Source organism: Euprymna scolopes, chromosome 22 (assembly GCF_053919585.1).
Source record: "Euprymna scolopes isolate OS-2025 chromosome 22, ASM5391958v1, whole genome shotgun sequence".
In the NCBI taxonomy this organism is placed as follows: Eukaryota; Metazoa; Mollusca; class Cephalopoda; order Sepiida; family Sepiolidae; genus Euprymna; species Euprymna scolopes.
In genome coordinates this window covers 95,309,593-95,321,009 of record NC_136503.1, presented here as the reverse complement: position 1 = coordinate 95,321,009, position 11,417 = coordinate 95,309,593, and positions in this window count along the sequence as shown.

Sequence of the window (11,417 nt, the reverse complement as noted above, 5' to 3'; positions counted from 1 at the left end):
TAAATACACCCCTCTATTTAAACAAACATAATATAAAGAATACCCGAAAAGACTGAAACGAAAAATCACAATACTAAAATCCAAGAATCCAAAAAATAAATATCAAAATAGAATGAAAGCACCTCTACCCTTATTTTAGAAGAGCTGGTTCTCCCGCCTCCCTCCTCACACATACACATTAGTCACGACCTTGGATCACAATCACCATCCTAGGGAAGCAAATAACCTTATAATACCAGAAAACTGTACACACATTCTCAAACCAATAAAAGAAAACACACACACACTACCTTAAAGGAAAAGAAAAAAGCACAAACAGAAAGAGAGAGTGAGAGAGAGAAACACAACACAGGAGTGACCACAGCCGAGGTCAACGGCCTCGACAAGCCTAATAAAAGAGTAATAAAAATTGAACATTCCAATGAATAGTAGACACTTACACGCTTCCACCCCTTGGAAACACCTCAAATGAACTACGAAAATGCTATTTTTACATCTCCAACACATTTGAAAATAATTTCTGACGAGGACGCCTCACAGAACGTCTTAAACGCGTTAAAAACGATTTCAATGATTAAAAAAATTATTACAATGATCCAAACATAATTCTTAATGAAAAACCAAGACACGGAATAATAAAATAATGTTAAAAAATACACCTTGTTGGTTACTACCCCCTTTATTAAATATACATCTTTCTTTCGTTGGAATTTCTTAACCCATTATATATATATATATATATATATATATATATATATATATATATATATATATATGTTTGTGTGTTTGTGTGTGTGTGTGTGTGTGTGTGTGTGTATACCGAGAGAGATATAACATTGAGGAAATAAGAAAATATATTCTACACTAATGGCTTTCCTTTTGTTTTTTTCGTTTTATCTGCCGTGAATTTGGCTGCAAGTGAAAAATAAATTTTCATTTGTTTATTTGGTGTGACGTTCAGATATTAATTAAAAAAACACAAGATAAAAGTTTCAGTTCCTCCCTATCTAGTTATATATAAATAACACACACACACATGCACACCCACACACACACGTATATATATATATATATATATATATATATATATATATATATATATTAAAGTTTTCTTTACATAAGCAGTTGTTTGTTGCTACACCGTCATGAAGATTTTTCGGTCTAACTAGAGACCTCTTTTGTCAATAACTCTTATATTCAAAAGCGGAATTATTAATGAAATACGAAAATCAACTTTCAAAAACAAGTTTGTTTGTTTTTTGTAAAAGGGTCAGGGGGTGAATTCAGCTGTGCGGCGTACAGGGTTGATTGGGTGAAAATTTGTTTATTTATTTTTCTATTTGATTATTTACTTATTTACCCGTGTATTTATTCATTCATTTTCATGTTTGTGTAAGGGAAGGGAGTGGGTAGGGTGAGGGGTTGAGGAATTGGGTATAAAGCCCAAAACGTATGTAGATGTTATCTTAAACAAGAATGTGGTTCGCTTGTCTACTGCCCCCTGAAAAACAGCAATCTCAAATTATATATATATATATATATATATATATATATATATATATATATATATATATATATATATATATATAGGAACAAAGGAAAGGGGGGAACCGGAGGAAAACTGGACCTTTGTCTTGTAAGTGCCGGCTCATTGGCTGATTAGGAAAGATGCGGTGGAAACTAGAAAGCTGATTGGCGAACTAAAAACTTAATAGAATGTGCGTACATAAAAACGCGAAACAACCAAAACTCCTCACATAAGCCTGATGAATCCTAGCCTGGATGAAACGCGGAATATTCTGTGTAGCTTAATTGCCATATATATATTTTATAACTAACTACTTAGCTCTACCTACGTAGTGAGCACTGTTGACATAAACACTTAAAGTTTACGCATAAATTTATACTTTCATATATAAAGTAAAGTAGTCATTTAAACTAGTAGCGTTAATGCGCGCGCGTGCGTGTGTGTGTGTGTGTGTGTGTGTGTGTGTGTGTGTGTGTGTGTGTGTGTGTGTGCCGGTGTGTAAAACTCTCATACAGCTCACATTACTGGACTCACCATGCTTATAGTCCAATTCAATGGACTCTATTGGAACGATCATGACAAAACCTGATATGATGATGGTTTCCGACTTATGAAATTTGCATCCAGTTTTTTTAAGATCAATGTCAAATGTTGAATGTACACTTGGTGCTTCTCTTCAAAAACTAGTACACACCAAGTTGATGATCCTAGCCATCCCGCGACCATCTACCATAACGACTGCAAACTTTTTTGTGAATTTGAATCAGATCACCCCTCTTTACCTCCATCCTCTCAACCAGTTTGGCTGAAACTAAGCATGATAGTTGCCCCTTACATTATTCTTTGTAATTGTTTCAATTGTTATGTGTAACGATATAAGTTTCAAATTTGATACAACATATTTGTTTCAAAGTTCATGGTTGGATTTCAATAATTTAGGGAGGATGTTAAAATTTTTTAAACACCTTAACAAATCGTTGCTCTTAAATCATCTGTAAACTGCAATCTTATAAGTTCGAAATTTCAGCGTTTAACAAATGAAGGCTCGTTCGAAAGATACTGTCCTGAATTTGAGAGTGTCGCTGCGACATTTGCCATTAACGTCGCGCATAAAGGAGATTATTCAGAGCACCGTTTAGCACTTTTTTTTACAGCTATAAAATGTTTCATGAACATTTTTATTTCCTAATTTTGCAAATGAATTATACAATATCTGATATCTGTTCAAAACATACTGCTATGGTTTCAAAATATTCAAAATAACAGCAAGAAGAAACTTGATTCCCAATATTTCTTTTATCTTATATCTCCCCTCTTTACATTGTGTAAATTTTACATTGCATAAAGATAGAGATATCCACAATCGTACGCTATTTCCAGAAAAGTGGAGATACACCATATGAGAAAGACTTGAAATAACGTCTCTCCTTGTTGCTATTTCAGATGATTTGAAATCATAGCAACAAGTCTAAGTCTTCCCTCTGTCAAGGCCGAAGGTTTTGGAGTATATATATATATATATATATATATATATATATATATATATATATATATATATATATATATATATATACATGAATATATATGGTCTTTCTGAAGATTGAATACTATTCTATGGTTAAAATTCTAAAATAATGGAAAGAAAAGAACCTATATTTTTAAACAAAATTAGCCTACATTTTTTTACATAGGCATCACCACTTATCAAGGACAAGAGGCAACTCGAGGATAAGGGTTAAAGAGTGTACAGTAGAAATTAGACAATATAGTAATTGTAAGTAAATGAAAAGTTGTTACATAAGGGAGGGAGAAGAAGAGGATTTAAGTTTGGACACTTCACTTGAGGGATACTGGTACCCTGGTGATGACGTGTCCATTTTACTAATGAAGAGAAAAAATTTACGACGATGAGAGAGATATTACAAGTGTTAAGAGACGAGAGAACGGGACCCAAGATCCCTTAAACCGTTTGTCTAGTGGTTAGGACACTTGTTGTGGATGTATGTGTTTATATATAGAAGTTCATACCTGGTTTTGCTGCTCTGGGAGAGTCTTCATCTGGGTGGAGCTCTCTTGCTGTTTTTGCCGGAATACACAAGATGAAGACTGATGTTGGGTTTTCAACCTTTTATTCTCCCAGGCATGATCTGCAGATGTCGCCATCGATGGTCTCCACTGTGGGTACCTACCACGTCCCACGTCTGGGGCGCGCATCTCCCCCCTTACTTAGGAGAGAACCATTTTATACTTCTGCTCGGCTCGGCATTTTCTGAGAGACTCAACGTTTCACCAACCTTGCCACGTAGCATCACATGACATCCGGTTAGATGAAACGTCACTTCCTGCAACGTGGATTAACTACAAAAATATCTCTCTGACCTCCTCCCACCCTCTCCCTCTCTCTCTCGATCTACTATCTAATAGAGACACAGAAAGAGAAAATAGAGAGAGTATGAAAGAGCCAGAGAGAGAGAGAGAGAGAGGAGAGATGCTCTTTAACAAATTCGGTAAATTTGTTAACAAGTGGAACGGCCAATCAAGAACTTGTTAACGTTAGATTTGAAGATAACCATATGGTAGTCAGCTGGAAAGCAGGAAAACCGAAGATAATTCCACAGGCGTGCAGTTCTAAGAAGGAAGCTTTGTTAATGGAATCTACGTTTTGATTTAGCCATAGATAAAGAGTGGGGGAATTATTGATAGTGTTTTCAGCTAAACGAGTGTTTCTTGTGAAGGTTTGGCGAGGGGGGATCATAGATTGAAGCTCAGTCAAACACTATCCATGAAAATAGCGATACAGCAGAGACAAACTCGCAACATCTCTTCTTTGAGAAAGAGTTTGCAGGGAAGAAAAAAGGGCATATCCTACGAGGCTACAAAGTCTATTTGTATGTATTGTGTCCTAGAAGCTTTAGTTTTGCTGCATTAGGGTGAATGTTGTGTAGGTTTTGTGCTTGGTTATCTCCCATCTGTCCTTTTCAGACTACTACCATATATATATATATATATATATATATATATATATATATATATATATATGTGTGTGTGTGTGTGTGTGTGTGTGTGTGTGTGTGCTGACTATGTGAGTCGGACCTCCTTAAATTTGCAAACTTGAGACGTAGATTCCATGAGCAAAGCTTCTTTCTTAGAACTGCACGTCAGTGGAACTCTCTGCCGCTTGCCTGTTTTCCACCTGACTACAACTTGGACGTCTTCAAGTCCAACATAAACAAACTCCTAACAAACCGCCCCCTTAAGTAAGACACTCTATCAAAACCCCCAATACTAATGATTACTACAATACTATCTCATTGATTACTGTACACGCAATAACCTTTATCCCTGAGTGGCCTTCGGGCCTTGATAAGTGGTGACTCTCATGTATAAAAGAAAAAAAATTAACCAACAGCAGAAATAAGATGGGTAAGGCGTATTGCTCTTACACACCCTCCTCTTACACCTTGGAATCTGTCATTGCCTAACATCTTTATGAAAATCCAGCGCGTACCAATGTGTATAAAACAGAGTGTTTTAGAATTTTACACCAGGCTGACTCTAGCATCATTTGCGGATTTGGGATTCAGTCTCCATTCTTCTACGTAGATCCTCTCTCTGTCGACAGAAAGAATTAATTAAGTCATAGAATGAACAACTAAAAGAATCAATAAATAAACTCATTGAAGTACACCTTAAAGAATTATTTTAAATTTGTTTGCGTGAAACAATTTACACACAAAAAAGCTACAACAAAAATTATACAAGAAAATTTTAATAGCCTATGACCTATCGAACTCAAAATCTAACTGAGTCAACAAATATGCGAGCCAGTTTGATTGTGTAAACTGGAATTTTACATATCAACTTTCGGTGTTAACGCAAACAAATGTCCGTTTGTCCGTTCGTCCGTTCGTCTGTACGCACTTTTCTCAATAACTACGCCTTGGAATTTTTTGGAAATTTTGCACAAACATTAAACATGATATGAGTAAAAATGTAATGGAACGGATTTTCTGGGAAAACTTCGGTTGCCCCCTAGGGGTACCTATCGGGTTAAAATGGCTCAAATTGACACTTTTGTGCTTATTAAAAAAAATTGAAACTTTCTGAAAATTCGTTACTAACTGATTTCTATATAAATGTGTTTGCCTATATTTCGCGATAACTCTTGGGTGTGCCCCAGGGGTTATTTTAGGGCTAATAAAAACACTCCATTTTTGGAGACTATTTTACCATATTTGTCCAAAATTTTCTGTGTATGTATATTTAGCAGTTTTGCATGGTGCTGAACTCAAGTGTAAATATGTTAAAACCCTAGAGACTTTGGGGGCTAAATAGAGGAGAGATAATGGACTTAGCCATTTCTTTTTTGCATGGTGCAGAACTCCAATTTACATATGTTGAGGCCTAAAACTGCACTGTTTGTTCATTTTCACCAGGATCTGATATCCCCTGGCGAATTGGGGGGGGGGGATGCTAAACTTAGTCATTTTTGATGCCTCGTTCACTGTGCACTCACAGTGGACCATGCATATTTCCTTTTTTAAAATCTAACACTTTTTTTCGGATTCAAATATGTGTAATTTCAAATTATTTAAATTTTTCAATATTATCATCGTTATTTTTTATTACATAGACCGTTTCTCATACACTGCATTGCCAGAGCCTTTAGACACGGTTTACATTGTTAGACTTATTAGAATTATTACACAATTTCAGGGGAAACGCGCAAGGTCAGCGGCGAAATTAACTTATAAACGGCTGCAAGGACTATAACAGTGCCAAACTCGATCAAGAACATAAAATCCCCAACAAGCTTTCTCAATCATAAACTTCAATAACAACGAATTTTTCTACAAAAATATGACTTCAAAGAAACCTCGAGACTTACGCTTCCTCCTACCATCAACACATCAACGAACTGAACAAGACCCTATTAGAACTTTCCGCCAGCCCAGAAATATCCTCAGCTGTAATCTAATCCTAACAGAATAATTATAGCATGCCTTTGACCACTTAAACGAAGGTACTCACTGCTAAAATTAACAAGCAAATACTTATAGTATGAAAATATATTATAATTATATAACAATGTTAGAACAAAAAAATATACATGCATTTATAGACATATAAATAAAAAAAGCGAATAGAATAAAGAAATAATCATATAGAAAACAAATAAATTAATATGTAATAAAAAATATATATTTATAAAAGTGAAAGTGTCTGTCTGTGTGTCTGTGTGTATGTGCACATTTCCCTACGCAATAACTCTGTCAATTTTCAGTTTACAGACTTTGCTATACAGGGTACTGAGATTTGAGAAAATCTACATGATCGTTTTTCGGCCAGAAATTTTAAGGGATCAAAGTTCAACGATTTGGCGTCTGAGAAATCTACAAAACTCCTCCGATAATTTGGGGTATAAATACTTGAATTATTAGATTTAGGTTTCTTGGACATGGATCTAACTTAATAACTCGATTTGAGCTCAAAACAATGAATTTTAAGGGGTCATAATAGGGGTCAAATTTAAAAAAATGGAGTTTGTTTTTGCTCAGCATACACCCCCAAACACCCGCGCAACGCCGGGCACCCATGCTAGTAAATAAATAAAATATTAAAATTAAATAATATATGCATATATATATATATATATATATATATATATATATATATATATATATATATATATATATATGTATATATGTGTGTGTGTATGTGTGTGTATGTGTGTGTACTTGTATGCACATATATGAAAGCATATACAGACATAACAAATACTCTCACGCTGAATAGGGGCAGACCTCATTAGCCTATGCTCCAAGTTTATAAAGAAACAAATACCAGCCGACGACGTCACATTTAACCTTGAGCAGAATTCTTCAGAAAGTTGCCTTCTTTTAGTAATGTTAAGATTAAAATCTAGAAGAGGAAGGAGCCCAAGTCATGAGAATTTTCGCGAGATATGGATGTTGTCCAGACATCTCGTAAAGAACATGTTAGATTGATAGTTACTTAAGGCACGCAGTTCTAGTCTCTTCATACATAAATCGGCTGATATCTTGAATAAATAGGTTGGGCACATTCTTATACTCACATCAACTCGGAAAAGAAAAAAAAAAAAGTCTAATAATCTTCGATATTGGTGACCCAGACATAGGTTCAACATCGAGCACCTCGACGGAGCACCTATCACTTCTGGATTTCGCCTTTAGCATAACTAAAACAGAATACGAACATAATCGCTTTTTAAAGACGATTGCCTCCAGGGATAGATCTTCATACGTATATATATATATATATATATATATATATAAAGGAATCGCATAACTTTGGAACTTACCTGTTGGATTGGAAGTTTTTAATTCGACCGTGTTTGGATTTTACCATTCTTGGATTTTTTACCCTTCACCGGACTATCCATTCATGTGAAATCTTTTTATAATTTTTTTCTTTTACCTCCTATTCCGCTTACCTCACCCCTTTTTTAACCAAGTAAGATCTGTGACTTACTTGTGGCTTCATTAAATACTTTTACAGGCAAAATCTGATCCTGCATTTTGCTAATTCCTGTCCTCTGATTAGAAGGAGAGTATTTCTTCTAAACTCCGCGGATTAAGGACTATCCACTTATCTTGTGCTTCCTTTTTAAAATTAAATATGTTTTTAACTCTTTTTCAAGATGTTTTTAACATGTTTTATTAATCATTTGTTCATATTATAAACTCTATTTCCTTTTCGGTTTTATTGAGCTTTTACATCTGGTTGAGATTACTTTACTTGTAAATATTAACTCTTTAATATTTATAATATATTTTAAGTCTACCATTTTAATTACCTTGGTAAACTCATTGTATTTTTTATTTATATATATATATATGTATGTATATATATGTATATATATGTATATATATGTATATATACATGTATATATATGTATATATATATATATATATATATATATATATATAGTCTTACTTATTGTTTCCGAATTTTACTGGGTTTATATAATTAAAAAAATTCGGTAAGCGTTTGTATAACAATAAGTTTTAAGTAAAAAAGCGATGACTTAAACTGTAAGCTACAAAATTATCAAATTTCATAACTGAGTATTCATATATTGTTTATATATATATTTTGCAATTTGAAATTAAGTCGGTCAATTTAGATCGCATAGGCAGATCAATATATAATAATTAGATCACTCTCATTAAAGTCGAACCAACAAAACTTCTGAGCTATACTGAACATGGAATGGCATGACTCTGCAGCCAACACAAGCGTTCTTGAGAGAGCTAAAAGCTGCAGTATTGAGGCCACCACCATGAGGCACGGACTCCGTTGGTTGGGATAGATCCTAAGAATGGATGAAAACAGGTTCCCTTGACAAATCCTGTACTAGGAGCAGGCCACAAAAAAAGACATATCTGTCGCCCTCTACAGCGATAAAAGAACCAAGTCATGTCCACCCTAAAAACACCGGATTTGATCTTCACATCTAAGAAACAACAGCTCAGAATCGGTGCCTGTGGATCCCTCTCTACTCCTCTTTCTCTTCTCTCTCTCTCTCACCCTCTTTCTCTTCTCTCTCTCACCCTCTTTCTCTTCTCTCTCTCTCTCTCTCATGGTACATAAGGATAGGAAGAAGAAGGAAGACTGGTGGAGATCAAGAGGCAAGCAAGAAAAAATCGTCCTGAACAACTCCGCTCCCCTGACAAGTATTGTTTGCTCCCCCTCCCACACACACGCTATTTCCATGCTCAGATTAGTCTTAGAAACCATTTGCGATCCAAACACTGAGGGAAGAGGAAACTGAAATTCTCGGATACGAAAATTCGCCCGACGACAATATATATATATATATATATATATATATATATATATATATATAAGTGAGAATTTGTATGTGTGTGAAGATACTTCTGAACCTATATAGAAACCGACTTTTCCATCTACATACTTTAAATTTGTTATATAGAGTTTTCCGACAGGGGGAAAAATTTTAATCTGTTTTCATCCTGAAAAACAGCTGCTAAATGATTAAAATGGAAAAATCAGTACGTGGGAGGGCGTCCTCTCATTTTTGTTTGTTTGTCAACTGTTTCACGATTGCGCATGCGCGAATTGTTCAAATTATGTAAAGAAGAAGTAGGTTCAAAAACACTTTCTTAAGGTCGTGTCAAGCTTTTCTAATGGTTTTCGTACATGGTCCACAGTCTTCGGTTTGGGTTTCGATTTCAGCTTCAGTTATTTTTTTTTTTTTTTACTTTCAAGGAGTCATATCTTTAAAAAAAAATCGCAGGCATATCTGTCATAATCAATATTAAATTTGCGTTAATTATAATATATTTATGCGTATTTTACGATCAGGTAACGCCGGGCGGCCTGCAAGTATATATATATATATATATATATATATATATATATATATATATATATATATATATATATATATATATCTCAAAGAGGAGCGCAATAAGTAATGCCCCTGATCCGCTTCCCATAGCAGTAGAGCAACGAAACTTGGCACAGTTATTAGTTTTTCTCTACAAGGGAACCACCCAGAATTATGTATTTCTCCCATTGTTTGAGTCAGCTCTGGAGACCGTTTTTGTAGAACACCCCAGGTTGGTCTTCCAACCACGACGTGACTTCACAAATTAAAGCTGCATCATCTGAGAAACGCTTTCCTTTCAAAAACAACTTCATGGCTGGAAAGAGGTGAATGTCAGAGGGTGGAAGGTTAGAAGAGTAGGGAAGATGGGGAAAGATTTCATAACATCACGCCCGTGCTTCTGATCTGGCGACATGCGAGTTGTGGACCGGAGCGTTGTCCTACAGGAGGTGGGTACCTTTGCTGATTTTTCCTCGCCTATTGATTTTGATAGCTTCCCTTAATTTCCTCAAAACTGAAGCATAATAGGCTCCTGTAATTGTGGTAGAATTTGCCAGGAAAGCTGTCATCACTACTCCGTCCTGGTCCCAGAAGACTGTGATCATGTTCTTGCCAGCGGAGGGCTGTACCCTTGCCTACTGTGGAGGTGGTGAGTCCAAGTGCTTCCACTGCATTGACGGGGTTTTGGTCTCTGGATCATAGTGATGGATCCAGGTTTCATCCTGTGTAATCAGTCATTTGAAAAACTTTGACTCATCTTCTTGGCACATCTCCAAATTCATCCTCGAACACTTGACGCGTTCTGTCTTCTGGAATGGTGTGAGCAACCAGGGAATCCATCTGGCAGACACCTTATGCATATGCAAATAGTCATGAATGATAGTTTCCACAGACTCTGTACTAATCTTGACAGTTCGTCTATTTGGCGAATAGTAATGCGCCGATCTTCCAAAATGGCAACCTCAAATTAACGGACAGAAGCCTCATCGATGGCAGAAGGGAGGGGTGACCAGGTCTTGGAGATGTTTCCACAGATTTCTGGCCATGTTTGAATTCACGATGCCAGCGTTTTACAAGGTCATATGAAGGGGCATTATCACCATAAGTTTCCTCCATCTCATCAAAAGGCTCCTGTGGTGTGCCTCCTTTCAAATACAAAAACCGGATCACTGCTCGACATTAAAGAGGCTCCATTTCACACCTGACTCAGTTCAAACACCTGTAAAAGAGAAACTACATTAAGTTCAGAGCTGTAAAATAATGACAAATAATCCCTGGGGCAATAAATAATTGCACATGCAAAATTTCAGCAAGATCAGACAATTGGAAGTAGATCAGGGGCATTACTTATTGCACGCCCCTCGTATTTTATAACTTACTATATATATATATATATATATATATATATATATATATATATATATATATATATGTATATATATATAGTAAGTTATAAAATACGAGGGGCGTGCAATAAGTAATGCCCCTGATTCA